Source organism: Myotis myotis, unplaced genomic scaffold, assembly GCF_014108235.1.
Source record: "Myotis myotis isolate mMyoMyo1 unplaced genomic scaffold, mMyoMyo1.p scaffold_m19_p_2, whole genome shotgun sequence".
Lineage (NCBI taxonomy): Eukaryota > Metazoa > Chordata > Mammalia > Chiroptera > Vespertilionidae > Myotis > Myotis myotis.
This window is the reverse complement of record NW_023416324.1, coordinates 212,586,879-212,611,246: the sequence shown is the minus strand read 5'-3', so window position 1 is coordinate 212,611,246 and position 24,368 is coordinate 212,586,879. Positions and strand designations below refer to the sequence as shown.

At 50.8% G+C, this 24,368-nt stretch overlaps 1 long non-coding RNA gene across 2 annotated transcripts; it reads right to left on the bottom strand.

The window, feature by feature from the left end:
- Positions 1 to 4,707: 4,707 nt before the first annotated feature.
- On the bottom strand, positions 4,708 to 22,926 carry LOC118676991. Of its 2 annotated transcripts, XR_004974291.1 has the most exons (5): positions 20,671 to 22,926; positions 17,508 to 17,710; positions 14,468 to 14,593; positions 9,106 to 9,203; positions 4,708 to 6,003 (listed from the first exon to the last, which is right to left on the bottom strand). It is a non-coding gene; the product is annotated as an uncharacterized LOC118676991 (long non-coding RNA). The 2 variants fall into 2 exon arrangements; XR_004974290.1 differs by lacking the exons at positions 4,708 to 6,003; positions 9,106 to 9,203; positions 14,468 to 14,593 and having other exon boundaries at positions 14,825 to 17,710; positions 20,671 to 22,187.
- Between the last annotated feature and the right edge of the window lie 1,442 nt (positions 22,927 to 24,368).

Here is a 24,368-nt window from a genome sequence, read left to right as displayed (position 1 = left end):
AGTCAGTGGCACAGCCCCGCCAGCCATGGAGGGCCTGCTGCCGGCCATCACCTCCGCCGTCCAGGCGATCCTGGAGCACCTGTCGGGGCACTGCTGGTGTCTTCTGAGAGCCTGAGAAACATACTAAGACTCACCGCGTTCCCCTGGGGGATCCCGGTGGGCGCCCTGGTGGTGGTGTCTGTGAGAGTACAGAGACCACACACTCCAGGAAGTGCGAAGGGCCGGGTGAAAGGTGTTCTGCCCGCCGTGAAGTCTGTGCCAAACCTGAGACTGTTGGGCCAATGGCAGAAGCCGAGGGCGCCCTCAGGTCACCTGGGGCGGAGGCCGGGCCTCTCCTGTTACAGACCTTGTACTTGTGGGCATTGAACACGCACCTGAGCAGGTTGCCAAGGTTGCCATCGGGACGCGGATGACCACCTGAAAACGGCGCAAAAGCCAACCTCCTCCACGTCCCCACGTGACCGATGGACACCCCGTCTCGGACGCATCGGGGATTGACGGGGAACAACCTCGGAAGAACCCAGTGGGCGATTTGACCAAAGCACTCATTATCCAGAGAGTACAGAGCTGCGCCAAGGAGAAGTGACGGGATGGAAGCAGAAAACCCAGGAGCAGGAGGAGAAACGAAGGCAGGAGCCGTCAAAGGCACGAAGGGTCACGTGGGTGATGGGGACTTGGAATTCCCACCAAAGAGGGGAGCAGGGTGTGGGGATCCACTCTCCATGGGTCGGAAGTTGCTCTCCAGGGTGTCCCTCATGATGCTGGCATCACTGAGGGCCGTCAAAGTGCCCACGAGGAAAATCAAGAAACAACCAGGCAATGTGGGAGCAAAAGCGAATGAAGGAAGAGCCGGCCGCAGGAAGGAATCCGCGAACCGAGGAAGCATCTTTGCCGCGTGGAAAGTCACACCTGAGCGATGAGGTCCCAGGGCTGCAGCTGGAGCTCCCACGCCTGCCGGATGCACATGGAGATCCTGTGACTCAACTTCAGAAACAACTGTTTGAGGCGGAAATGGCGGCTTCGAGATGGAGGAGAAACTTCAACGTCTGGAGAAGCAGGAACTCCGTGAGTCGGGTTCTGGACGTGCACAGGGAGATGCCCGAGACAGGAAGGAGCAGCTGAGAAGAAGCACCTTCTACGATGACAATGAGCCCTGGCCAGCAGAGAGGAGCTGAGGGCAGCCCAGGTCACGGAGAGGAAGTTCCAGGACCTGAGGAGAGAAAATGATCCACAGGCAAAGGCTGGCCGAGGTCAAGTCCAAGTCCCAGCCGTCCCCAGGTGGCCCTGCTGCTCCTGCTGCTCCCCTGCCACCCACAGAGGCCCTGCAGCGCCAGGCCCTCCCCTGGGTCATGGGTCTCCCAGGAAGGAGGAGGGTCCTGCGGGGAGAGCTCAGGAATCCAGGGTCACCTGCAGGTGTGACTCAGCATCCCTGGCAGCTGGGTCCTGAGCACCCACCACCAGGCACAACCCGGCCTGTGTTTCTGCTCCAGTGACTCTGACTGACCTCTCTCCGGTTTGGCTCTCACTGCATTCATGCCACAACCACGCTTAGCAGACACAGCTTTGCAGCTTCACAGTAGTGCATGCAAATATAGACCCGTTAATATAATGCTCATGGACACAAAATCCCCCAGGAGACCCTTTAGAATCACAGACTAGACGTGTTGTATTTTTATTTAAATGACCACCATGACCTAAACCGTCCTCTGAGTTTGACAAGGACATTTAAACAATGGCCATGATTGTTTGCTATGGCTATTATTACGCATCTATAGAAGTAACTTAATATGCACCTAAATAATGTTTGGTTGGTTTTAAAAACAATGCAAACAAAACAAAACACTTAAACAGGACAACACTCCATTCACACTACGTAATATTTGTGTTGCTTTAGTCCTAAATTCATAGTTTAGTCCTAAAAATCATAGGATAGGTTAGCCCTAAATTCATAGATTAGAAATCTTTAGATTTCTTTCCTGCTTTATAGTTGTTGTTTTTTAATTTATTGCTTAAAGTATTACAAAGGGTATTACATATGTGTCCATTTTATCCCCCCGCCCTAGACAGTCCCCTAGCCTCCCCTATGCCCCAATGCCTTATGTCCACTGGTTATGCTTATATGCATGCATACAAGTCCTTTAGTTGATCTCTTACCCCCCTACCTCCTGCCCCCCAACCCTCCCCGGCCTTTCCGCTGCAGTTTGACAATCTGTTTGAGGAAGCTCTGCCTCTGTATCTATTATTGTTCAAAAGTTTATAATGGTCTCTATTATCCATGAATGAGTGAGATCATGTGGTATTTTTCCTTCATTGACTGGCTTATTTCACTTTATAGTTTTATCTTATTGTTTTTTATCTGAGATACTGCTTATTGCTTAGCATTTCTAAATTTTATGCCGTCAAATAGAAAAGCTTTCTCTTGATGGCAAATTCACACACACACACACACACACACACACACTCACTCTCATTCTCTCTTTCACACACACACACACACACACACACACACGGTCGTCCTAGTTGTTTGAAGAAAATGTAAAAACTGTTGCCAACTGGAATAGATGTTTTACATAAGTCACTAAGACAGTGATGGCGAACCTTTTGAGCTCGGCATGTCAGCATTTTGAAAAACCCTAACTTAACTCTGGTGCCGTGTCACATATAGACATTTTTTGATATTTGCAACCATAGTAAAACAAAGACTTATATTTTTGATATTTATTTTATATATTTAAATCCATTTAACAAAGAAAAATCAACCAAAAAATGAGTTCGCGTGTCACCTCTGACACGCGTGTCACAGGTTCGCCATCACTGCCCTTGGAGACAAAGCGGTGAGCATGTCCCTTGCGCAGAGAGAAGGCCCCTGAGTCACGCACACACTGAGCAGAGCTGCTGATGCGTCCGACAGGATCCCACCAGAGGCCGCTCAGGACGGGGCCGGGGGAGACACTGAGCCCGCGCATCTCCCACGGGACAGGCATGCGGGAGGGACCAGGCCGGGCCCAGATGCCAGCAATCGGGAGCCTGGGCCTGGGGGGAGGAGGGCCGTGGGGTCCTCTGAGCCCAGTGCGGGGCCGGTGGTCCCCCCTCTGTCCTCCTGCCCTCAGTTACTCCGAGCAGGGGACTGCCCCCCAGAGGCCCAGGGAGAGCAGGCCCGGAAAGGGCCTGAAAGAGTGTGGAGAATGACCCCCAGGCTTGACTCATTTCGACCCACAGTGCGTGTGGCTTTACTGCCTCGTTCGCACCATTTTAACTGCCCACGGCGCTTCGCAGCGACTTCAGGAGGCCTGGGTGCGTGGGACAGAGAGCCCTGGACCGGAGCGCGCATTCTAGTCTCCTCCTGGAGGGACCGGACAGGGTTTCCTCTGGGACACCGCTCCATCACGAGGCACTGGGAGCCCCTGGCTGGGCAGGACGGAGGGGCGAGCGTGTTGCTCCCCTGGACCCCAGTCCACACCCAGTTGAGGAGGCCACAGCAGTGCGGGCACCACACTGGAAGCTGGAAACTCCAGTGCCCGAGTGGTCCCGACAATGAGAACTGAGACGGGGAGGAAGAGATTGGGATGCGATGTGCAGGTCGTGGGGCTTTAAGAGCTCACAGCACTGAGTCCCCATCTCCCCCAGCTTCCTGGGCCAAGCAGAAGGGGACGCGCGACCAGGAGGACGCTGTCTTCCCAGGAGCAGCAGAGACGGGCAGGGCTGGGCTGGCACGGCGCTTTCCCGGTCCATACGGGACACCCTGCGATGTCCTGGGCGGGTCTTCCTGCGAGTCTCCGGGTCACCCTGTCTGGTGGCGCCATCGAGGTCAGAGTCCCGATGGGAGGGGTCATCACCGCCTCCCCAGCCCCCCTTCTGGGCTCATCGGCGTCATGAAGCATCTTAATACCAGGCCACAGCCGTTCCCCAATCACAGGTCAGCACCCGTGTGAGTCTGAAAGACCTTCTGCCCAGCCCTGGTCTGGGGGACCCTGGGCCTTCTCTCCTGAGCTTGTGGGAAAGGCTCTCTCTCTCTTTCTCTCTCTCTCTTTCCACACACACACACACACACACACACACACACACACACACACTCACACACACACACACACTCACACACACACACACACACACATCCAGCCAGCGTGGAATCAGGGGAGGGGCAGGCGCACGGGCCTGTTTTCAGGGGCCACGCGGAGTTTACCCGAGTTTGTTTGGAAAAGGGACGTGTTATTTATGGTCTCCAGGCTGTGCCAGCGAAGATGCCGGGAAGACAGAGCCAGGGACAGAGGGGGCTGGGCGTATTGTGTAAGGACTTGCTGCAGTGAAACGTGAACCCCACGGCGTTGCCGGGAGCCCAGGAACAGGAGGCAAGACGGTGTGGAAATCCTGGCTCCCTCGGCACCCTAGTCACTGTCACTGGTCTGAGCACGTACAGGAACCAGCTGAGGTGCCAGGGCGCCCAGCATGCGGGGACCGGGGCCAACAGATGGCAGGGCCTGGGCTGCCTGTGTCGGGGAGAGAGTGCTGCCTGGCAGCTGGGTTGTCCAGGGACCCCGGGCCAGGAGGTCTTTCACTCTCACAGGGATGCTGACTGTGACTGGGCAGTCAAGTGGGGGGTGAGGACGGGGGCGGGGTCTTCCCTCGGCCACTGCTCAGGATGGATGCCGCAGTGCAGCGTGGGCTGGGGACCAAGGCAGGGGGCTCTGTAATCCGGGACTCACCTGTGATTGGGGAACGGATGTGGCCTGGTATTAAGATGCTTTATGACTGATCAGCCAAGAAGTGGGGCTGGGGAGGCGGTGATGAACCTTTCCATGGCACCACCAGACCTTCCCTGGCTGCAGCGCCTGCGGGTGGGGCTGTGGCACCTTCTCCAGGGCGCCCCTGGTGGGCTCAGAGTGAAGAGCAGGTGGAGCATCGGGTGTAAGTTCAATGTCAGCCCGGGGGCCTCTGAAGTCCTGACAAAGATCTCTCCTTGAAGCCCAGGTGAGCAGCAGCTGGTGGTGACAGGGCCATCAGGCCCACAGCACCCATTGACTGGGCGCCCGCCGAGGCCAGCCCCGTCCCGTGTCTACACTAGAGGGGACGGCCCTCCCACCCATTCTCCGAGGCGGGTGTGAGGTCTCCAGTCTCCAGCTGAGAAGCAGAAGATCCGATTCCCAGAGCCCAAGAGGCCAGAGCAGGGTCTGAAACTCACCTGGGGCGGCGCTGGCCTCTGCCCCTTCCCTTTCCCCTTTGCCCACATTTACTCTCTATTTGCCACCCGCCCTTCCTGCCTCCTCCTGCCCCTCCCTCTCCCCAGTTTTTCCTCCTTTTCCTTACTTACCTCCTCTCCGCCACCGAAGTCCAGGTGCTCTGCCCAGCATCCCCCTGACGCCCCGCAGAGGGAGCACTTTGTGGGTGCCGAGCACTCGGAGATGGTGGGCCTCCTCGCTGACCCAGAGCATTTGTAAAGATGCCCTAAGTTGCACAGAAGAGGGCTGTGCTCAGGGATTTTCATGAAAAATCAAGGTGAGCTGAACACTTGACTCTCTCTGGTTGGTTTCCACTTCCATGCAGCATTCAGTCAACCACCTCCAGTAAACCCTGCTAATGCGTAATTCAGGGTCGGGGACGGGGACCTGCTGGGTGGCTAGGGGGAGAGATGGAAAGCAGGGAAGGAGAGAGGAGGATAGGGAGGAGGGCAGGGAAATGGACCCTTCCCCAGGATGAATCAGACTTCAAGGAGAAATCTCTCTGATTTCTGGACCCATTTTGGACTTAAATCCTCTCTGAGCCATCAGCTATTTGTTTACTCGCTGCCAGCTCCTCCATCTTTACCTGTGAGCTGAGCTTTTCCAGTTTGAAAAGTAAAAACCCTCAGAACAGCTCATTTTCCGTCAGCAACGCTGATGGAGAGCGAGCCGGGGGGAGAATATCACCTCCCTGTGATCCCAGACGGGCACTGTCCTACCAGCCAGACTCCGCGCTCCTCTGTACGGAACCACGATGGCCGACACTCCTTTAGACGTGGAGACGTACCTGAAATCGGTCATCAAAGGGTAAGTGAAATAATCGCGGAGCCATCGCAGAGACTAACGTTAGCGAAAGACTTTCCAAGGAGCGTGTGGAGCAAGCAGTGGCCCCTGGGCGGAGTGTCCATCCCTCCCTCTCCAGGGCGCCTTGGAGGCTGTCTGCTCTGTCCACACGCTTCTCTGGGGGGAGGCGCTGCCTCAGGAGCGGGTCTGACACCTGTCCCTCGATGGACCATCGCACAAGTTCCCCCTCTGAGCCGAGGCGGATGGAGGCTCCCGTCAGGTTTTCTGGATTTGAATTCCAACTCTGTCCGTACTGGCCTCGTGTCCTTGCGGAGTTTATCCGCTCTGCGAGCTTCAGTCGTTCCATCTGCTGAATGGGGGGATTTTAACCCCTGCCTCACGGTGCGGTGGTGGGATGCCCTTCACAGCATGTGTACAACTCACAGCCCAAGCTGCCCTATGGGAAGAGCCGGGGACGCTATAGACCCCTTTTCGGAATCCTAGTGGGGGGGTTTGTGGGTTTTTTTTAATATATATATATTTATTTATTTCAGAGAGGGAGAGAGAGAGAGAAACATCAATGATGAGAGAGAATCACTGATTGGCTGCTTCCTGCACACCCCACACTGGGGATCAAGCCCGAAACCTGGGCATGTGCCCTGACCGGGAATCGAACCATGACCTCCTGGTTCACAGGTTGACACTCAACCACTGAGCCACGCCGGCCGGGCCAGAATCCTAGCTTGCATGCATAATGGAAAATGTAAAAGGAAACCAATTGCGTGGACATGCACATGGAGCGATGGTTGTGGGAAAGTGCCGTGCGGCTTCTCTGTCGGGCAGTAGGCCGGAGGCAGGTCTCAGAGCGACTGCAGTCTCGAAGCAGCGACGAGAAGTGGCATTCCGAGAGGCCGCACAGCAGCCACGTGGCAGGGTGCCTGCGACCTGGACCGGTGATGGAGCCGGTGCTGCCCACCCTGCTACCTCTGTCGCCTCCATTCAACAACCGAAGACAAGGCTACGTTTTAGTTGGACGCTAGTGTAAGTTCAGACGCAGCCCCCCCCCCCCCCCAGGCTCATTTGTGGACCGTGAGGAGTCACTTCTTGGGGGCAGCAGGGGTGAGGACAGGAGGACTCACCCCTCACGGGAGGTGGGAGCCCTCAGAGGCGGTTGGAGCAGAGCAGTCTGCCTCCTGCCCCTGCTCCCTTCCCTCCCGGAGGCCAGCGCTGAGTGACAGCGTCCGGAGGCGGAGTCGGCCCGGCCCTCTCTTCATTTGCCTGAATGTGAAGTTCAGAGACACGCACGCCTCTCGCACAGGAAAGCTGTGGGCGGAACACTTTAAATGTCAAACCCACCTGAGCTGGGTGCAGGGGGGCCGCCAAGCCTTTGATTGTTCATTACTTTGGGAGCATTTCAAGCTTTCAGAGCTGAGCGGTTGTCAGCGTGGAGGGGCTTTTAGCGGCTTTTCCCCACCCTCCCCCGCTCTCAGTTATTCCTCCCCCAGCTCACCAGGTGGCCGAGAGCACATCCCACCTGGGGGGCCGGGCTCCCCACCCGGGAGTGAAACCCGAGGCCGGCCGGGAACTGCCCCCTCCACCTGGCAATGACCTCCCACCTCTCAGCACAGGGGCAGGCATGACCGCCCCACCCCCCACCCCGCCCAGCCCCTTTCACAGATGAACAGACACCAAAACAAAGGAGCCTTGTCTCCTGAAATCACCAGCACTAAGAACCCTGTCATCCTGGGGCGCCGATGGCCATCCCGTCCCCTTGGAAGGTCTCCTGTTTGAGAACTGAGCCGTCACAGAGAAAGCAGTCGAGCCCACAGACACTGAGAAACAGAATCCGCACAGCTGGGCCCTGGATCGCCCTGTTCCTGAAGCCTCACCGCCCAGTCTCAGGGAGGACCTCCACCACTGCGTCCGTCCCCTTTGAGGCCTAAGCCAGTTTGAGCTGAGTTTCTGCCACTTGCATGTGACGGAATCTTACTGGCTATATTCCAAAACAAGTCTGCGACAGCACGCCTGTGCTCAGCGGAACGCTCTGTGCAGAGAACAGCATCCAGAAGGCCGCATGGTGAGACGGCTCACGGAGTCAGCTGCCCACACCTGGCTCCTCCCCAACAGGCATCAGAGGGTGGCGTTTCCGCGTCTGCAAGTTTGCGGGGCTTCTCCCTCGGGAGTCAGCCACCGTCCTTGCGTGGACACCCTCGCTGTGAAGCCTCTTCCAAACATCCCCCACGGACGCAGCAGAGACCACGAGGTGAAGGCTCAGCCGTGACCACTGACCTGCCAGGCCCTCCTCGGCTCCTCCGGGGAGCAGGGCAGGGCTGGGGCGTTGAGCTCCGCTGGGTGCAGGGGAGCCTCCCTCCAGGGGAGGCTTCTGGGAGGGGCTGACCCCCAGGGGAAGGAGAAGGCCACCAGAGACCAGAATCAGGCGTCTCTGTCCCTAACAATGACACCAGGCGCCGTCTGGATCCCTGACCCAGGGTTCTTCCAACCCCAGCCCTGCAGCCCGGTCTCCCCTGAGCTTCCCGGGACTGAGGCCTTCCCCGGGGGCTGCCTGCACAAGGCCCCCACTGCCCAGCCCTCCTCCTGGCTCGCTCATCAGCCTCACACAGCCAGGAGGGAAGAGGCAGGTGCTGGTCCCGATTGGAACCCCCACCCTTGGGCTCCCAGAAGTTATTAACGATGCCAGGAAAGCCCCCTGATTCAACAGCCCCTCCCCCCCCCCGAGCTCCTGTCATCCCAAGCGCCCCTTCTCTGCCATGTCACCCACACCAGCATGGGCCGCCAACCCTGGCAAACGCGCACCGGGCAACTCTAGCGTTAGTTGCCACGAGGGCCAACGTGGGGCTGAGCCGGTTTCACATTGGAACCTTCTCTCCGGTTCCCACTGCCGATGAAATTTCAGGTCTGAATCCCAGGTGAGGGTGAATGAAATCTGACAGACTGGAATAATTGTCAGATTGACGTTCACGGGCAATTCTGTGCCCACGCCTGCCGAATACCTCATTTCAGGCATCAGGTGGGATCTTTGAGCTGAAATCACATCTCCACCCACCCCTGGACTCTGAATGGGATGAGAAAATTAGGCAGCCATTACCTCCTCTACGAAGATTCATGAAGAATAGGCTGGAGATAAAAGAGGCATTTTCCTTCTCTCCTGGGCGAAGTGAATGCCCTGTTATATCAACTCACTTCCTGCAAGAGACAAACAGGCACAGGGAGCCGTGTTGGTGAAAAATGCATGCACGTCTCATTCCTATTCCTCTGACTTTTAAGGAAACAGAGGTAACTAGACAAACAACCCTGAAAAAGTAAACCCCTTCTCTTAGATATTTATTTTAAAAGCGACCTTCTGGGAATGTCCTGGGCTTGACACAAAATTCATCATGAACTTGACCAGTGACAATGAGTTCACAGTGGGCCCCTGGGTGTAATGTGGCGAAGACCAGGCAGAATAAATCTCATTGTTTGCTGGGCTCTGCCACTGGTCCAGCAGGACAGAGAGGTGGGGAAGTGCACTCCCCACTCCTCCAACCCTAGCTTATGCTCAGAAAGGTGTTCAAGGGCGGGGCGGAGCTCTGTCCCCCAGGCTCCACTTCTGTGCACCCCTCTGCTCCCGCGGTGGGGAGTGCAGACCCACCTGGGAAACGTGTTTCTACCTCAAGGCCCCGAGGGCATGACACACAGTTGTCACAGGGAGCCTTGGCCCTGACAGGGGACCAGGAGAGCTGTCCACAGCCCCAGGCAGGGTGCTGTCCAGCAGCCCCAAGCCCAGTGTCCCTCTGTGCCTCCTGCTGAGCCTCTGGGGACCGGGCGAGGCTGCGTGAAAAATGTCCCTGGTTGTCTATGGACACATTTTCCAAAAACTGACAGTGAACATGTATGTGCCAGGAATGTTTTTCATTTGCAGGGACTCTTCCTGTCTTCCAGACTGAAGGTGGTCAAAAGGGATGGAACCAGTCAGGAGGCCTTTCCCGTCCTCTCGCGTTTTAGGTTGCGCACGGACTGATCATCCGATTGAGGGGAAATTGCCCCACGTCTTGGTTGCTTCGCTGGTGAAATGATCGTGGTTTTTGCATTACGAAACCTTTTTTCACTCATACCTTCCTGAGGGAGGTCTGATGGCGTGCCAGGGGCGATGGGGGTTCCCTGGTCGATGGTACTTTCTTGGAGCATTCTTATCTCATTTTGCAGCAAGGAAACGGAAGCTCAGCGTGGTTAGAGGACTTGAGCCAGATCAGAGATTTAATGATGGACCCACCCACCAGGCCTTCCTCCAAAGCCCACGCTCTTCTGCCCGGGACCATAGGAAGATCTTCTCTCAGGAAGTGTGGGCGGGAAGGGCTGCCGTTGGAAATCTGGTCAAGTTCCTGCCCACGATGGAGGAAACCTCGAGGTCTAGAGGTGGGTCCCAGGGCTCATCCCTCAGGCTCTCCAGCAAGCGGCTGCAAAGCTTTTCTGAACCCAAAGTCTCCCTCACATGCTTTGTTCTTTATTGAAAGAATTTTGATTTTACCAAATCAACCGTGACGTGAGCTGCATAAACACCGCAATTCATTTTGTCTATTTTTACCTCTCTACCTAGCGGCAGTAATAGCATCGAACAGTGGAGATGCTCCATTTGGTGAGCAAATGGGTCGTAGGAAGATAAGTAGTCAGAGGGCCAATTACATCTTGCAGAGAAGTTCTGATGCGATGGCTACCTATCACTCCCCCTCAAGTCTCCACACAGCACAGAGGGTGGTTAGAAGCCCAGCCATCAGCCAGGACCCAAGGCCAAAAGGAAGCCAGCATTACCAGGCCTCCTTCCCTGGCACTTCATCACAATCAGTAAACACACAGCCATTTGTTTCCTTTACAGAGACTCTTGTCACAGAGATACATCCCAACACGGGAAATCCCGCCGGTCCCGCCCAGCGTGGCTTCAGATGGCCAGTTCCTCTGACTTCCAATGTTACCCGAGATTCTAACTCCACAGCTCCGTAAGAATGCAGGAAAGCTGTTCTGTAGATAAATCCCTAGGTTTATCGACCCGTGTATTATTTATTCTTATGCAATTAGCAACCACTTTTCTGGAAAAAAAAGGACAGCGGGGTTGAATAAATGAAGGACATCTGGGCTGAATCAATAAATCTCTCTGTGTCTTGTTGCCAGCAGCAATTCTGCTGCCTTATGGACGCCCGGTTTAAGAGCCGAATGAGTAAACAAAGCTGTTATGAGTAATTAGTATCCAATTAGGTCAAAGGTTTCATGTCTGTGTGAGTCAAGGCCTCTCTTTTTTTCCAACCTCTGGGAAGAGCTGAGCAGGCCAAGCCTCTGTTTATAAAGCAAAGTCTATGCTGACTGCCGGGGGCATTTTATGAGTCGTTAGGACCTGCACATCTCGAGTTTACTCGATTTTTTTTTTTTATTGCCCCTTCCTTGCTGCTGGTGAAAGGGGCAAGACTGGCCCCCAGAGATCTCGGTCCTTCCTCCCTGTGTTCATCTCCGAGGAGCTCCCAGCTCAGCAGCATCACCCAGAAGCGACATCCTGACTCAGAGGGAAGGCCATGACCCTGCCCTCTGGGGGGAAAGGTCATGACACTGTTCTTTTCATCACTGACCTGTTTCAAATGAGAAACCTGGAGTCAGAGCCTCCCTAATAACCAGAGTGTGTCTTGATTTGTGTTTATTCCAACTTTGTATTATGACAACGCTCCAATATGCAGAAAAGGTAAAAGAACGCAATGAACATGGGTAGACCCATGGCTTAGAGTCACCAATTAAGATTTTGCTGAACCCTTTGAAAGTGATTTGCTCTGTTAATATGTCTGCATGTATCGCCTAAGAATAAGGACATTCTTTTATGCAACCAAAGGAATATTATGAAGAAGAATTTGTTTCTTTTACATTGTCGAAGTAATTAGAGTAACAGTGCTTATCATGTCTCCTTATTATCCTTGCAGAGCCTATAGGATCTGTAGTAATGCTTCTGTTTGGCTCCTGATGTGGTAATTGGTAACTTCTCCCTGTTTTTCTGAATAGGTCTAGTAAGAGATTTATTGATTTCATTTAAAATTGTTTTCCAATGAGCCAGCTATGGATTTCATTCACGTTATTTTTTGTTTGTTTTTTATTCCATTGATTTCCACTTTTATGTTTATTACTTCCTTCTTATTTTTTTTTTGGTTTCGTTTGCTCCCTCTGCCCCCCACCACCCGCCCCGGCATTTTAAGTTTAAGTGTGGATCATTTTTTTAAGCTATACCCACAAATGTGGCCAGGTTGTGTTTTTATTCTTTAGTTAAAAATATTCTTAACCCCCCTTATGATTTCTTCTTCGACACACATGTTATTTAGAAGCATATGGTTTAATTTTTTAATATTTGGAGATTTTTTTTCAGATATTCTTCTGTTGTTTTTCTGTTAAATTCTGCTGTTGGGCAAAGCATAAATTTTGTATGATTTCAGACTTTTTATATTTGTCAAGGCTTATTGTGTGACTCGGCACCTGGCCGATCTGGGTGTATGTTCCTCGGTCACTTGAAAGAAATGGCTGCTCTGCGGGCGTCGGGTAGATATTTTTGCGTCAATTAGGCCAAGCTGATGAATAGTATTATCCTTACTGAGTTTCTGTTGGCTTGTTTTGTAAATTAAGAGAGAAGTGCTAAAATTTTCAACTAAAATTGTTAATTTGCCTCGTCTTTCAGGACTGACAGTTTTGCTTCATTTACTGTGTATGTACACATTCAGGACTGTTAATTTTTTTGGTGTATTGACCTCTGCCACCTTATAATCTCTGTCTCTGTTAATAATTCCTCTCCTGAAGTCTGTTTTCTCTCATGTTAATAAAGCCGCTCTGACTTTATTTTGCTTATAGTGTGCATGGGGTGTCTATTCCATCTGTTACATGCCTTTGTCATCGCCTTTAAAGTAGGGTTTTTAGTAGATCACACATACCTTTGTCTGTCTTTTTTATTTTAGAAGCTCTGTCTTTTAATTGGAGTGTGCACTATTACACATGTTAAAATTTTTAATATGGGTGAACTTAAACCTATCACGTTTTTCTACTTGCCCTAACCCTTCCTTATTTCCTCTTTCCTCTTTTCCTGCTTTCCTTTGGATTAAATGTATATGTATATATTTTTTTACTTTTCTATTTATCGACACTATTGGCTAATGACAAGCTATACTTTTAGTTTCCTTATTTTGAAAGTGATTAAGGTTTGTAATATTCAACGTTAACTTACCACCGTCCATATCATGCCACTTCATGTATAATGGACAATTCTTAGAACATTACATTTCTCTTTCCTCCCTGTTGCTGGTGCTATTTTGCTGTTGTCACATTTTATTTCTCACATAATTTTAACCCCACAATACATGTTTACATTTGGCTTTGATATTCAGTTACCTTCCAAAGGACTTTTTAATGAGGCAGTAAGTTAATATTTACCATATATTTACCAATTTTTGGCACTCTCCATTTCTCTGTATACACCCGAACTTTCATGTCATCACAGGTTTCACATTCCTGTGATTTAAAGAACTTGGCTTCTATTTATTGTAGAGCAGATCTCCTGCAAGTGAATTCTTGCAGCTTGTGTTTGTCTGAAAAGATTTTCTTTCCATTTTTCAAAGGATTCATTTCCCTGAATAGAATTATAGGTTGACAAGATTTGCCTGCTATCTATCTATCATCTATCTATCTATCTATCAATTTATCTATCTATCATCAATTTATCTCCCTTTAATATTTTGCTCCTTAGGGCCTGCATAATTTCTGACGAAAAGTTCACAGTCATTCTTACCTTCCTTCGTTTGTGCATATGTTTATTTTCTATCTCTGCTTTGAAGAATTTAAAAATGCTACCAACTATGAACAAGGGTTCCAATTTCTCCACATTCTTGCCAAAATTTATCATTTTCTGTCTTTTTTTACAAAAAAAATGTTAGCCTTTCCTGTGGGTATGAAGTGTACTGAATTATAGTTTTGATTGACATTTCTTGACTCACTAATGATGCTAAGCATCTTTTCCCATGCTTATGACCAAACTTTTAACAATTAGGTTATACCAACTATCCCAAAGCCTGGAAAAGGAGGGAAAGCGACACAATCTATTCCATGAAGCTATATTAATCCTGATTTCAGCACCTAGCAACGAAAATACAAAATAAAGAAAACTACACCTAAACCTCACTTGGATATAATTTTAAAATCCTAAATAAAGTAGCTGCAAAATAAATAGTATCTCAAAAGGATTTTCTAGCTGATCCAGGAAAACTAATCTTACCTTGGAACTCCAAAAGGGTTCAATATTAGCAAATCTGACATCATCATACTTTATGTCAGCAGCCCCCACTTTTAATAATAGTTTAAAGGGCATTAAATAACACCTAAAATATAGTCCCAAAATAAAATAATCCTTAGGGAAAACTAGAGGATACTCCTTTCACGTAATAAGCACATAAACATCTTACTTAACAGCGAAACACCGAGGCATTCCCGTTAAAACACTGAGGGAACATCAGAATCAGGGCAGGTGTGTTTGCCTCCAGTATTACTGCTTCCTGTTGCTTAAGAAGATGTGACTCATGTAATAGGATCTGAAAGAGAAATACAATCTATAACCATTGGGACAGAGGGGACGAAAATGTATTATATACCAACAATATGAGTAGATAACCGAAACACTTAAGGGAATCAACTCTGAAACACTCAGAATTTACAAAAAAGCTTAGCACCATGGCCAGGTTTTTTAAAAAAATGCTAAATGTACAACAGTCAATAGCTTCTTCATAAACCAATAGGAAGCAAATAGAAAATATATTCCCCTGGGCAGAAAACATTAAATTTTTATTAGCAACATGAGGTAAACCACAAAACTTGACTGATAAACACACAAATATAAGGAGGAACGGCACATAATGGAATGTTATACAGTCATTAAAAATCTGTAATGATGTGTGAAAATCATTCTGGAAAAAGCAACATGGAATAAACAAAAAGCAGAATTCATAGAATATATTCACATGATTCTTTTTTCATAGAACAGAAATTATATATTAGTCCCCAAAACAGAAATGACTGCAAGTAAACCTAAGAGGTTTTAATACTTATTATTTTTGTGAGATGGATTATTAGACCATTTTCAATTTCTGTATACTTTCATGCTATATTTCTACAAGCAATTATTACTTTTGAGGTCAGAAAAAAAAATTAACTTATTGAATTCATTTGAATTTAAATCCAAGCAACTGAAAAGTAATACATTTATTGGCTACATATTATTTTCAAGATTCAAGTTTATGATTCTCTGAATCACCCTGGGCATGAGAGTGTTGCTAAAACATGGGTTAATACCCAAGAGCAAAGAGTCTGGGACAATGTTCAAGTGGACAAACATAGAAATATTTCTCTGGCTCCCCTGAGCTGGCCGGACTGCCTAGAAGCTAATGTAAGAATATGAAGATGACATCATTGCAGGTGTTCTTTCAAAGCAGAACATAAGTTTATAATGCTTTGGCTGACAAAACTGGAAGGGAGACAAGATTTTAAAAGCCTCAGATATTCCCTTTGTCGATGCTCGCCATCTTTATCTTCAAATAGAAGTATTTATATTTCTTCTTTCTGCCCCTTAGGCTCTGGCTCTTGCTAAGAAATGTCTCATGAACTTCAGAAGAGGAGACAAACATAAGAGGATAGTACACAATGTTCTATTTTTTTAAGACTATAAATATTTTAATGTCTAGAAGAGACCACCTATCATGAAATCTTCAGATCTTCCTTAGTCTTGTAAAAAGCTAACTGTACAGTTTACTATAGTTTCCAAGCTCAACTGGTATATGCCAGATTGGCCTAAAACATTTGAAAATAGCCTGAATATTTGTAAAAGATGGACATACTAGGAAAGAGTAATGTCAAATTTAATAACTGAAAAACAATATATGCTGCCATTAGAAAAGATGAAACACATAACCTTGACTGAATTCTTTTACTAAAATCAACACGTAATGCTACTGTACAAACAGAACCTAATCCTTGCTGATAATCCAATAAGTATTTATTAAGTACCTGCTAATACATAGAATTGTGGCGGGCTCTGTAGACAGAACTGACAAAATATCTCAAGGAATTTAGGGAGTAAAAGGGAGAAGAGACAAGTACAAAAATAAATAGAACTCCTACAAATCAACATGAAAAACCAAATAACTTAATTTTAAACATGGGCAAAATACTTGAATAGACATTTCACCAAAGGAGATACATGAAGGCCAGAAAGCACATGAAAAGTTGCTCAATGGCATTTGTCATCAGAGAAGTGAAAATTAAAGCAACGGTGAGATGCCATTTCACACCCACCCCAGTAGCTAAAATAAAAAACGATTGACAACACCAAATGCTGGCAAGATGCAGAGCAACTGGAACTATTACGCATCGCTCCATCGGAGAGAGTGAAGTGGTACCACCACATTAGGGATCTGTCTGGCAGCTCCTTCCACATTAAGTATGTGTCTCTTCTATGACTCAACAATTCCAGTTCCAGGTATTACCCAACAGAAATGAAACATGTCAACAGAAAGACATATGCAAGAATTTTTACAGACAAAATATACACAATAGTCAAAAAAATACATGCCCATCCACTAGAGGGTGGATTCACAAATTGTGGTATGTCCATACATGGACTACTACTCAGCAATAAAAAGGGAGAGATTGCTCATAGGCTCAACAACATGTACTAGTAATTATCTCCAAACATCACATGGAGTGACAGAGGTCACACACACAAAGAAGAATCTATGGATTTGAAACTCTAGAACAGACCAAGCTAATCTATGGTGAGAGTTGCCTCCTGGAGATCTGCTGCCTCCAAGGTTGTGTGGGTGGGCCGATAATTAACTGGGAAGGGGCAGAAAGAAATGTTCTGGTGATGGATAAGCTCTGGTCTTGACGGAGGTAATGATTACACAGGTGCATAATTGTTCAAACTTACTGAACTAAACGCTGAAGAGCTATGCGTTTTATTGTATTTAATTCATTTGCATGTAATTCATTTTTTAAATGTTCAGAAAAGAAAAAATAGAAATGGTAGCTAACTGACATTTGTGCGTTTGCATCACAACGACTACAAAAAGCCTCAGTTGTGTTATTGTAGCTCAAGCTGCTATGACAAAATATCTAAGCGGCTTAAACAATGGACATTTATTTCTCCGGAGGCTGAAATCCAAGACCAAGGTGCCTGCAGATGCAGTTGTTGGTGAGGGTTTGCTTCTGGATCACAGATGGCCATCTTCCTGCTGTATTCTCAGATGGGGGAGAAAGGAAGCTCTGACATCTCCTACTTTTCTTATAAGGACACTAATCCCATCATGGGGGCCCCATCCTCCTGACCTCATCTAACCCTAATCACCTCCCAAAGGCTCCACCTCCTCAGACCATCACATTGGGGGTTAGGGCCTCAACATATGAATTTTGGGGAGACACTAACATTCAGTCCATAGTATTTGTTCATATCACCTTAGAACACCACATCGCCAAAAAGTGCTCATTCAGTCATATGAGAAGTTCAGGAGCAAGCACTGGACGATGAAGCCACAGTCAGGCCAGATGTTGGGTGGAAGCTGGAACCACCTCTGGGTGCCGTCCCTGCAGGAGCTGAGTCTCAAACCAGGGCTTCAGAGGAATTAAAATCCACCACACATCATGAACCTCTACAGCAGCTTGCAAATAATCAAAAGAGGGGAATTTAAAATCCAAAAGCATAATTACTGTGCAAGAAAGACTATTAGAGACACCAGATGAAGCCACAGAGAGTGTTTTATCTGACGTTTAAACTGGCAGAAATCTCACCTCCTGAGGAATAAAACCACATTAACTAAGGTATTGACCCATCAGATAGTCACCACTCCTTAGAGTCTGGCCCCATCCACAAAGCATGAAGTGTACATTGGTTATGTGATCTGAAATGAGCACGTGGAAAACTCTACCGAGATACTTAGTTCCTTCACTCAGATATACCCCTTTAGAGCCTTTAAAAAATTGTCCCTCCTTGTCCAGTGCACTTCATATCAGATACCTAGTTGGAATATAAGTAATAAAATAAAGAATAGACTTATTGGAGAGTTTGCACATATTAGGCGATAATAGGTGTTGATGTCAATGTGTTTACAACATTGGTTTTCAACCCTTCCCCTGCCCTAACACCTGTGAGGAGCAAGACGTGTAGACAGCTGCCTTCTTGCCCCTCAGAACTGATGCCCCGTGAAACAGTGGTGTTCTTCAGAGCGGAGCAGTGTGACCCCTTTGGAGTTGGGCACGCGTGTCATGATGTACATCCCCCCTCCCCCACCCGAAGAATCCCATCGGGGATTAAACGAATCGAGCACCAATGTGCTCAGCAGGCCAGGGGCCATTCTTGATTTTTCTCTTTCTCCCTAGCACCCTAAGTGGTCTGGCCCCGTTCCTCCACCCCAGCCACCATTTCTGTCCCCTCCCTCCAGGTCCAACCACACTGGCCTCCCTGCTGTTCTGGAACAGGCCTGGTGTTCCTGCCTCAGGACCTTTGCAGTAGCCCCTCCATCTGCCTGAACACGCTTCCCCAGATGCCCCCATGACCAATGCCTTCACCCCCTGCAGGCCTTTGCATGAAGGCCCTCCTCTTAGTGGGCCCAACCCTGACTCTCCCTGTTTAAAGTTGCAATCTTTCCACCCTCTGGCAAGTTCTCTGCCCTCCTCCCTGTTCTGTGGCCTTTCTTTCCAGTGCACTCAACCCCTTCAACAAGCTGACATTTGCTTGTTTCATTATCTTTACTAGAGGCCCAGCGCACGAAATCGTGCGTGGGTAGGGTCCCTAGGCCTAGCCTGCGATCAGGGCCATCTTCCGCCCGCTCACCAGTCCCGCCCCACCGCCACTCGGTTCGCTGTGGTTCCCCCATTCGCCATGCTGCAATCAGAACCTGCAGGCTTGGGCAGAGGGGAGAGACCGAGTGGTGGTCAATGCACCTCATGGCAACTGGGCGAGCGCTCATTCCGGTCATTACGTTTATGGTTGCTGGCCTTTTATTATATAGGATGACTGTATTGTATTACATTTACTATTTGTTATAACATCATCTAATTTATATGTTGGGTGTTGTTTTTTATCCTTCTAGCTCCCTTTGCTATGGTGTAAGTGCCCCTTGGCATTGACGTCTCTTAAAGCACCAAAGACCCTCCCTGTCACATAGCAGGTGCTCACTCAATACTGATCAAACGAGAAAGTATTTCCTCTGCTCCTTTAAGGACCTTAAGGAATGACTATAATGGCCACTGTGAGCATTTCTCTCCTCAGCTCTTTCCTCCACCTACCCAACCCTCCACCAGGGAGACTGGAGTCCTGTGTTAACACCAAAGACTCCATCAGCGCGTTGGGTGGTCTGGACAAAGCCTGTGACAGCAAATGTAGGGGAAGCCACTTGGGAAGCAGCCCTGGCCCCCCATTTCCCTCTCCCACCAAGTCCTGCTGGTTCCTGGTAACCACCTGGTCCCCAGACTATGGCATCCAGAACAACATAAATCCCACTTCTACGGGCCCAGAATGGCTTCCGATAAGCATCTAAAGGACCCACTGGCTCAACAGAACACCCGCATCCTCTGGGACCCCACATCCCCAGAGAGGGTCTGGGTGTAACCTACTGCGGTGACCACATGTAGGAAAAAAACAAAGGTCCTCGAGCTTTCACCAAGCCTAGAAAGTTCCATGCATGCAGCCACAGCCACAAATACATTAGTTTGGGAAAATTATAGGCATCAGGCTTATCAATGCAGACAACCCCCTGCCGGCTGCCATGGGCCTGCATTCCACACACGGAATTGGGGGTGGGGGGCGCCAGAAAGCTCCTGGAGTCCACACCACCCTCGATGTTTGTCTTCGGCGGTATTTGCTGGTTGCCTATATGTTTCGAATTCCGTGGGAAGAGCAGGCCCCGTCTTGCTGGCGTTTGCATTTCAGCCTCAGCTCCGTCCTTAACCTGCTGGAAGCTGCAAGGAATTCGGCGCTCGCTCGGGGACAGGCCTCCACAAGTGCCGGGAGTCAGCGAGTCCCTGATTCACCTCTCCAGCCAAGAATAAAAATAGAGGCTGATCCTTTAAAGACGATCCTGGGAGATTAAAGGATTTCTAAGCTCCAACAAGACCCGAGATAAGCTGCCTACGTGTGGGCACGGAGGAGTGGCTATTCCAGGGTGCCAGCGCGTCCGGGAAGGGCCTGCAGCCTGACGGGACTTGCCGGCGGCCTCTCCCTCCCAGGGCCCTGTGTCTGCAGGAGAGCGAGTGGAGGCTCGTTCGCAAAGCCCTCCACGCCCCCCACAACCCTCTCACGTGGTCTCTGCCCCATCCTCTTTCGCTTGGCGGTTTCCAGTTAAAACTCGCGGTCGCCCCCTGGGCAGTGCTTCTCAGTGGTTAGAGCGTTGGCCCACAGACTGAAGGGTCGCAGGTTCGATTCTCAGTCAAGGGCACGTACCTGGGTTGCAGGTTTAATACCCCGCCCTGGAGTGAGAGGCAACCAGTCGATGTGTCTCTCTCTCTCATCGATGTTTCTCTCTCTCTTTCCCCATCTCCCTCCATTCCACTTTCTCTAAAAATCAATAGAAAAATCCTCAGATGAGGACTAACAAAAAAGAAAAACAAAAAGAAAACTCACTGTTCGTATTGTTTTAAAGGTCCATCCGCTCATCACAAGCGCCTCTAGTCGCCAAGCGAATCCCTCGCGTCGCTGGCTGGGACCTCGCCCCGCCCCCTGGGAGGACTGCGGTGCGGGCTTCCACACGGACTCCCTGTCCTGTCAAGGGCTCACCCAGCGAGGCCGGGAGGGGGTGCAGCGCTGACTCGTGAAGCAGGTCCCTTTCGCCAGGCTGGGGAGGCCCTTTCTGGAGGAGGACACGTGTCCAGGCCGCCCCAGCAGGGAGCCTGTCCCCTGCACGGGGCGCACACACCCGACAGCACATCTAGACCGTGTGGGGTCACCGCCGCTCCAGCAGCCAGCCCGCCACGTGCAGAGATGGAAAGACAAGCAGGGCCTCTCGGTGTTATTTCCAGATCTAAGGAGCCAGCCGCCACGCTGTTTGCCCTGGGCAGACCCGAGATTTGCAGCCAGAGGGTGTGATTTCTCGTCCTCTCCCGGGCCCTTGTCGCTCATGCGCCTTGGACAACCTCTGGGCCTCAGTTTCCCTCATCCTTGTCGCTCATGCTGCCTTGGACAATCTCTGGGCTCCGTGTCCTCACCTGCAGCTGCCCTCCGTCCTCACCGGCTGTCGGGAGGCCCCACTGAGATCATACACTTGAACAGGCTCTGTCAAGGCTACAGTACCGAGTAGAGGAAGTTGTTATCTTTTTTTATCTTTCACCCCAAATGGACAGCTTGACCTTTGCCTCTGGGAAATGGTTTCAAATAAGAAGTGACCATGTTTAGGAACCTCAGTGAAATGGGGATGGAGATTTTGGTAACTTCCACCTGAATGAAGGGAGTCTGTGGCCTTTCACTGGGTCGCAGGTGAGGGGATGTTCCACGGACCGTGGCTCAGCGCTCCCCGTCCACGAAGCCCCCATGAGCGCTCCCTGGTGGAGCTGACATTGATAAGAGCTCCTGTATGGAGCACCCCCCAGGCCCCTGCCGCTCTGCTAAGAGTGACGTGAGCTTCATCGCACAAAACCCTCAAAGCAGCCCAGAGACCACAGGGGGAGACCGGGTCTTCACAAGGTCAGGCCTCTCCCACTGGCCCGCGGCCGGGAAGACGAAGGACTGGAACCAGGAGCTCCGTGCCTACACCGTGCTGTGCTGCCTCCCACTAAGAAATCATAACTGAACACCCCGATCATACAGGGAGGGAAACTGAGGCTCAAGGAGGAGAAATGACTTGTCCACATCACTCTGGCAGCCAGCCACCCTGAGACCAGCTCCTCTTCCCAGACCAACTCCCTTGATGACTTAGATTTTCTCAAGAAGAAATTCTGCTCACATCCACTTCCAAGGAGCAGCCTGCAGCGTGTCCCTGGGCAGCGCCGAGGCGGCCATCTGGTTTACCCAGACTCTTTCTTCACATCAGGGGATGTGCCCAGCTGCCAGCTAGCCTCACCTTTCCAAGACTCTCCCTTTCTTGGCCCACATGCTGCCCTGTGATACGCCGGGTGCTGTAAATGAGGGTGGCGGGGCGTGCTCTCAGGTTTACTGGAAGTGAAGCTGTTAAAAGCAATGTAGTAAACAGCCAGCCCAGTCAGCACACGTCAGCAGAGGCGGCGCCGGCCTCGGGCCAGAGCCCTGAAAGCTGTCACCTGCCGCGGCAGCCTCACCTGCCCACACTGGCCCCATTTGGGTCGCCTTGCCAGTTCTCAACGAATGAGAACAGTTTGCTCATAAAATCAGTTCAGCAAGAGTTCACAGAGGACTATGTCATTTACTGGGAAAAAGAGGTGAAAGTTCCTCATTAGGGATGTAAGGGTGGGGCTCAAACTGGCTTCTTTAAAATACCAGTAAGAAAGAAAGAAAGAAAATGTCAGTAAGAAATAAAATGTCAGTAAGAAATAAAGTAAAATATCAGCAAGAAAGAAATAGAATATCAGTAAGAAATAAAAAATCAGTAAGAAATAAATAAAATAAAATATCAGCAAGAAAGAAATAAAATATCAAAAAGGGAGAAATAAACTATCAGTAAGAAAGAGAATGTGGGGGCAAAGCATTAAAGCAATAAAGGGTGACGGGGGCTTCCCTCTGTCCCTAAGCTCCCCGTCCTTGCCCCCTGCCCAGGACAATGTCAATGGGTGAGCGGCTGTGCCGTGGGTGCAGCGGGAAATGCTGACGCTGCGAATAATCACAGAAGCCATCAAAACAGCTTCCATGTATTCAGCTTCCACCCACTGAAACCTAAGCTCAGAAGCAAGGAGTCTGCCCGCCCCTGCCTCGCCTCTCGCCCAGAACAGCTACTGTGTGTCTTCGATGCCGCCCCTGGGAGCCACATGTGCTGAGACCCTGTGGGTGGCACTGACTGAGGCCGGTTGAGGGAGGGGCCAAGTGGGAGAGGTCCCTGAAAGGGAACAGGAGGGTGGCCAGAAGCACCCTCACTCCCGCATCTAAAGTGCGTTTAGATAGAACCTGGGCTACAGGTGGCCTTGTGTCAGCAGCGCACACACTGCAGAGAGCCATGCTCCCCGGTGCAGGTCTGCTGGGCAACCCTTTGGGGGAGGGGTCCCCAGCATCCAAAACAGGGCTCCCTGAAGACCAGCGGTCCCTGATGGGTAAGAGTCAGGCCCCTGTGAGCAGGAACATCCCTGGACGCGTCCCAGAGCCCATATGGTACCAGCAGAGGAGCTGCGTGTGCCGTGCTGGCAGGAGCTGTGTGTGCCAGGCTGGTGGGAGCTGCATGTGCCAGGCTGGCGGGAGCTGCATGTGCCATGCAGGTGGGAGCTGTGCCAGGCTGGTGGGAGCTGTGTGTGCCAGGCTGGCGGGAGCTGCGTGTGCCATGCAGGTGGGAACTGCAAGATTGAGCAAGACAATCAGGACGTGCTCTGGGCCTGCGAGCTCCCGGGCACAGAGACGGGATTGGGGTCTGACTCACAGGCCTCGGCCACACCTCCCAGGGCCTGCGTCTGACAGCTGAAGATTACAGCTCAGTGCAGGGCTGACCTTCGTCTGCACTCGCTCCCAGCGGCAGGCATCTCGGGAGAGAGAGCCAGGCTTCCCCAGCCTGACCCGAGGGAGCAGGGAGCGTTGGCAGCCGTCCCGCGGCCTGCACAGTGGGGGGCAGGTTCTGGGATCAGACACCTGTCCTTTTGTTTCCCAAGTTTAGGCTGTCCTTGTCCACTAAGCTCTCAGGAATGTGCGATGCTGGTCTCCAGGTGGCTGAGCTCCAGCCCCGCCAGGCCCCCGCGGGAGGATGGGGCAGCCCTGAGCCCTGCAGGACGGGTGAGGAGCCCTAGGCTGGCCCTGCGCCTGCGGCTTTCCCGGAGCCATGAGCCCTCCCCGGGAAAAGCGGCGAGGAGTGCCACTCAGGCCCAACGGCTCGTCCTGCCTTTGCGAGGAGCACGGCAGAAAGGAGTGTGGCCATCAAATAACTAAGAGTGTCTCTGGCCTTGGACTTATGTGTCAGCAGACACTCCCTCTGAACGTGAGCTTTACAGGCCGGCCCGCGCTGGGATCCCCGAATCCATCGGGTCGGTAAGAAGTGGCTGCTGACTCTGAGGCTGCCGCAGGCCACGTTCTGTGTGACCTGGGCCGCCTCCCCGGCGAGGCTTTGCCTGCAGCGCGCCCAGGGCAGCTCTGGTGGAGAGGTGGCCGCTGCACTGAACCAGATGGTTTTCGGAACTGGGATCAGGTAGCAGCCATGGGTTCCCATCCCCCTCCCAAAT